The sequence below is a fragment of the Lactuca saligna genome, chromosome 1 (assembly GCF_052625555.1).
Source record: "Lactuca saligna cultivar CGN05327 chromosome 1, ASM5262555v1, whole genome shotgun sequence".
Taxonomy (NCBI): Eukaryota; Viridiplantae; Streptophyta; class Magnoliopsida; order Asterales; family Asteraceae; genus Lactuca; species Lactuca saligna.
This window is the reverse complement of record NC_136417.1, coordinates 21,532,104-21,538,487: the sequence shown is the minus strand read 5'-3', so window position 1 is coordinate 21,538,487 and position 6,384 is coordinate 21,532,104. Positions and strand designations below refer to the sequence as shown.

The window sequence follows — 6,384 nt, the reverse complement described above, 5'->3', positions numbered from 1 at the left end:
ACTTTTAATTTAAAATTAAAGTTCTGCTAAATACTACAAATTACCTCAAGATCTGGTGGTTGAACAGGGAATCTAGCACAGGCATCACCTTTAATTTCTGTAATTACAACTTTTTGATATGTCAACTGCAACTTAAATACTTTTCAAAGTGTAATGTAATAATTGACGTGCCATCATAATACTTTTTAATGACAACAAAGGGTGTATATATATATATATATATATATATATATATATATATATATATATATATATATATATATATTCTATTCAAAGTAATTATTATGTTATTGTATATAACTGTGGGTCAATCAATTTTACTTATTTTAAGAAAGTGATTCATATATATTTTGAATTAAATGTAATTGAAAAATATCATCTAATTTAATTATAAGGGTATTTTAGTCAATTAATACAGATTTAATAAAGGAAAATTTCATATTTTAAGGGATCATAGATTCTATTAATTTTAAAAATCTGATTTTATGAATTATAACTATTTTAATTCGGACATTATGATAGAATATATTTATTTATTTAATTATTTACTCAAAAATAAAAATATTCTTGAACAAAAAATAATAAAAATATTCTTGAACCTATTTCTTGATCATGACTTTAAGAACTTATTGCAGAATAACAAATTCTTGAACAATCAATTGAAGAATAAAAACAAAAAATACATTATTTCTTATAGAATACGGGTAACAATTGTTAAGAATTACAACGACTAATACATTCTAAAAGAATAATGTGGTATGTTTTCAATTTGGTGGTCCGTTCTTCAAACATCAACTACTGTGATTCCAATAGAATTGGAATTCATGATTCCATTCCAATAGAATTGGAATACGTGATTCCATTCCAATAGAATTAGAATCTCACCAATATCATCCATTGAATCATCTACATAAACATACTTGATCCCTTTTCAGAATTCAACCTTGTCAAGATCCTGCACTATCCACATAAATGAAGTGTTAAATCAGAAAAAAAAAAAAAAAAAAAAACATAAATTGAAATATGAATCAGACCATTTGAATCGGTCCCTTTACTACATCAATCAAACCATTTGAAACAAACACAGAGGATCTCCATATCACTCAAAACCCCAAAATTTCACTTGAATTGGAATTATAAAGCTGAGTTATCGATTCCTGTAACAAACAAAAATGGAAGGAAAAAACCCTAAGTGAACAGAGCTTCATGTTACTTCATTATATCAAAATCGAATCTAACCAAACATCGATTCACTCGAATACAAAGCTCGAAAGAAAATTAATTCTATCAAACAAGTAAAGCAATAAAACATGTTCATTCTTTTAACTATAATTATTAGGGAATGATAACATTATAGGAGGAAAACCAAATGACATGAAGGGCATACAAAAAACTGTAACCAAGCATAGATAAGGGTATGCTTCAGGAACACTGCAAATAAAGAAACACCAAAATCAGTAGCTTTAATTAAACAAAACAAACCTGGCCACAAAACAGTCAATTAGCTTAGGGATTAATAAATTAAGTATCAAGAACCTGTAACAATATTGTTTATTGGTTCATTTAAAGAAAATAAAAAGGGAGATGAGAGGGAAAAGGTTGTCATTGAACACTCTCCCGGGGTCGTTGTCGCTTCAATCGAACCAATCCTCACACCCATATCTTCTTCTTCTCTACACAAACACCACCGGATTTTCTCCCCGTTTGCCCCTTGCTACTGGAAACGAAGCAAACAGTCGATAAGCTGCTTGAGTCCTCGCAACACCCACAGAAGCCACTGCAGCTTCACTGCGATTCCCGTTTCATGTCTTCGGCCTCATCGAGCACCAGAGATGACCATTCTCCTCCCGATAGATCGTTCAGTCGTTGCCTTATGCCTCCTCGTCCGCTCGCAATCGATCGGCAAATCATTGTGCCCTCTGTGAGCCTTCGATGTGTCTGATCTGTTCATAAGCCACCACTATGAGTGATCGATTACCACCACCGGAAACGCAACCTCGACCTTCCACCAATCGACAGAACCCCCAAACGATTCCTGCACCCGATTTCTTGGGTCTCCGTGACATGCTCTTGTTGGAAATTCAACTTCCTCCATCTTTGGCCGATCAAAAGGAAAACGGGTTTAAAAGCCCTAATCTTTTAAGTGGATCCACTTGTTGAAAGCAAAGTCCCCTTATTTATTTAGGCTATAAATCATTACCATGATTATATGGATTATTTTAGGAAGTTACTAAACAGATTACTAAATTACCCTTATTTATTTATTTAATTATTTAATTATTTATTTAATTTTGATTGGTCCACATCAATACATACAATAACACAATACTTACTTTTAATACCTGAACCTAGCTCTCTCTCTCTCTATATATATATATATATATATATATATATATATATATATATATTATGTATTTTTTAGTCAATTGCCCAAAATACCCTTACATAATGGGATTTGTTAGTAAGAAAACTAAAACTTTTTATTTTTTGAAAGTTGGACACTTAAAGTATTGGTGTATACATATAAAAATAATTGTATCTGGTATGTCTCAGCGGGCATTAAAGAAAGTTGATAAACCATATGACTCCCTTTTTGTATGTCTTTAGTTGTAGCCTTCCTTTTGCTTCTAATTTAGCCTCCCATCTTTGTTCACTTTGATACATCAGTTGCTCTGAGAAGACAATATAGGTTGTTATTAATTTAACAAATCCTTTAATGATATATTTTTAATTTGTTCACTATAGGATCCTATATTTCAGAAGTGGAAGAAGAAAGATAAATAAAAGTTTGTGTATTGATATGAAATATGGCAAAGTTGTTTGATCTAGAGAAAGCTTGATGATTCAATGTATGTCAGATGCCTTTGATATAACACAAATCCTTGGGTATTATTAACAATTTAAGATACATGGTAATGCACACTTGTACCCCAAATCATAAATAAATAACAAAATCCTTTCAGGATAACAGTAAAAATAAAAATCCATCAAAGAATATGTATCCTGATAAAGAAAAAGTTCGAGTCAAAAGTTGTAGTTGTTTATTCATATTAATAAATTACGATTGTGACTTCATAAGAGTATAGACGAAGCCCATAAACCTTGTTAAGCTAGAGAACACGAGCCACCCAGACAAATTTAAGGGCCCTATTAATTCTCAATGGATATAATATGAAAAAAGCAATCATTCAAAGTACTATAGTTAAATTGCTCTAATGATGAACACATACATAGTTTTCATTAACCACTCGTAATGGTCACGGTATGGAATAGGAACCTAAGACATCAACAACATAGGCAGAAGCCAAAGCGGAAGACAGAAATTAGAGGAGTGATACCGAACCACAATTTAAAATTGAAGCATGGGATGAACTACTAACCTCTTATGAAGAATCGAAGTCACCATAATCGAAACATAGGACTCAACAGTCGGTGGAACCCTAATAAAAAAAGAGAAAAGAAATGAGAGAAGAAGATTCTAGATATGGTAAGGAAAAACGGTGGAAGACTTAAATCATGTTAATATATTGGTTTAAATTGAGGATTTAAACTTCACCGTACATAGACGACACGACCGCCACCGAAAATACCCTCTTCGTCCTTCATGGACTTCAATGTGAGCTGCGGTCGATTGATGAGAATATAAAATAAGGAACATGATAGAGGAAGAACCTATCAAAAGGATGCAAAAAAATAGAAAAAATATAAACCCTAATTCGTGATAGCAGTCCATATTTCAATATCAAGTAAACTGATTCGTTTAAGGATTCAAGCTGATGAATACTGAAGTATTATAACTGGTCAAACGGGCATGAGAAGATAAGAGATACCGATGATACAATAAGCATAGAAAAATAGGTTTAGATGTTGTTGAAGAAGAATGGATGGTGTCACTAGTTGGATTGTGTTTTTATATGCATGAGTATTTGACAAACGATAAATTGTAGGTCAGATAAGCAAAAAGAACCCCAATTTGGTCTATGGAACAGCAAGGAAAGATAGAGTGAGCTGTGGTGGTGGTGAGAGCATTATTGGGTTTAACTAAGAAGAAGAATCTAGAGGCGGTGGAATAAAAGAAAAGAAGGTGATTATGGTAGAGTAACCCATATAGATAACCCCATGAACAGTACCTGAGGTACGACGTACTGTTCCTAAAGGGGACTCTAAATTTATATATACATACACACACACATATATATATATATATATATATATATATATATATATATATATATTCATATATATATATATATATATATATATATATATATATATATATATATATATATATATATATATATATATTCACCTGAGGCACTTAAATACTTAGTTACTTAGATTGGTTGGTTGGGGGGGGGGGGGGGGGGGGGGAATAGAAAAGAATTGAACTTATAACTGCTTCACACAAAATCATATATCTCCTCAAACACCCATCTCCATATTTATTAGGTGAAAAACTTACAAAATTTATTAGGTGAAAAACCTACAAAATGAGCAAGAAGGTATGTGTTTTGGCTTTAGAGTTTATATATTTCGCTACTTTGCAGATCTAATCCCCTATGTCCTTATTTTTGTACCAAGCAAAGTTAAAGATTCGTTTTTAACAAATTAAGTCCTTTATCTTCTAGTTTGTCACCAAACATTTAGATATTCTACTAATAAGGTCCAACACTACTCTTAGCCGAGTAACGTGAAGGTCAAACTCAAAGTTTCTGTATTTGGCAAATTTAGTCCTTCAAACTTAAACTTTTATTTTGATCCGAAGTAAACTTCTAATTAATCTTGATCTTTTAATATTAAAATATCGTTTAGATTTATTTGTGTATTTTAATTCTTTTTAATTTGTTTTACTTTTTCAAGCTATTTCCACTAACATGGTAAAACTTCTAGCCCTGAAATGTAGGTGCTGCATAAACAACCTCTGTATCAATCCAAGCCAATATTGTCAAAGATGGTGATAGTTAGATTCTAGCCATTTTGGATGGGGGTAATGGTTCTTCATCTAAATGATTTCTTAATTTATTATGCATCTACCATATGTATCCTATAAAAAGTGGTTCTCCATATATGAGCCTTATTTCGGCTTAGTTCTTAAGGGAGATAGTGTTGACATAACCTTGAAGGTGTGAGAAGTATTTCTCTCAAGGTTCACTTAATAGAAATAGATATAATTATGTTGCTAAAAGTATTCACATTTATGTTTTGAATCGGTATGTTATTGTCAATGATTATGATATTACATCATAATATGTTGAATTTTAATATTAACTGGTATTTGATCCCGCATTTTACTGCGGGTTCTTACATGTGTTTTTCTTAAACATTAAGCATGTGAATTCATTAAATTAGTATACACATAACAACTTCAAAAAACACTAAAAGATTAAAAGAAATTAACGTTTGATTATTTATCAAGAGTTGGTAAGTGCTTAGGGACTATTTTTGTAAGTTGGATGTATTTTGAATAATCCATAAGAATGTAGGAGCCATAATTGTAAAAAAAAAATAGTTCAATGTGCATTATAAGTAAAATGGAGAAGAGTTTATTAACTAGTTTTGTAAGATGAACGGTTTTTGAATAATCCATAAAAATATAGGGTTCATAATTGTAAAAAGGAAAATTTTATTACATCTAAGTAGTATTTTTAGGAGTTTAGCCACTATTTTTGTAAGTTGGATGATTTTAAATAATTTATAAAAGTACAGGGGCTATAAGTGAAAAAAGAAGTTGTAAATTGTGCATAAGCATTTACACATTTAGCTATAGTAGTTTTTTGCACACACAAACTAAAAGTTGTTTTTTAGTGTAAGTTGGATAATTTTAAACAATTTATAAAAGTATTGGGGCTATAATTAAAAAAAGAAGTTGAAAATTGTGCATAAGCATTTACACATTTAGCTATAGTATTTTTTTGCACACACAGACTAAAAGTTGCTTTTTATGTAAGTTGGATGATTTTAAATAAATTATAAAAATATAAGGGCTATAATTGAAAAAAGAAGTTGTAAATTGTGCATAAGTATTTACACATTTAGCTATAGTATTTTTTTGGACACACAAACTAAAAGTTGCTTTTTAGTGTATATATATATATATATATATATATATATATATATATATATATATATATATAAAGTGAATAATACCTAACAACCTTATATAAGTTTAGGTACCTAACCTCATCAAACTACGTCATTTTACATTAAATTTTCATTGCAATCATCCAAGGTTCTTAAACTTCATCCCTAAACTTGATTTACTTCAAAATTTTTTGGAAGTTCATCATTATATTTCTCCTACATCCTTTCATTTGTAGCGGTAGGATATGAAGCCCATCAGTGGTATTCGATAGAAAGACGTGATGTAAAAGAAATATATTGTTG

The 6,384-nt window shown here is 30.5% G+C and overlaps 1 long non-coding RNA gene across 4 annotated transcripts; it reads right to left on the bottom strand.

The window, feature by feature from the left end:
• Positions 1–659: 659 nt before the first annotated feature.
• Positions 660–4,053, bottom strand: LOC145048629 (uncharacterized). 4 transcript variants are annotated; one of them, XR_013682950.1, is made up of 5 exons: positions 3,711–4,053; positions 3,562–3,621; positions 3,381–3,440; positions 1,035–1,157; positions 660–955 (listed from the first exon to the last, which is right to left on the bottom strand). It is a non-coding gene; the product is annotated as an uncharacterized LOC145048629 (long non-coding RNA). The 4 variants fall into 4 exon arrangements; XR_013682940.1 differs by having other exon boundaries at positions 3,562–4,053; XR_013682961.1 differs by lacking the exons at positions 660–955; positions 1,035–1,157 and adding an exon at positions 2,463–2,672 and having other exon boundaries at positions 3,562–4,053.
• Positions 4,054–6,384: the final 2,331 nt, after the last annotated feature.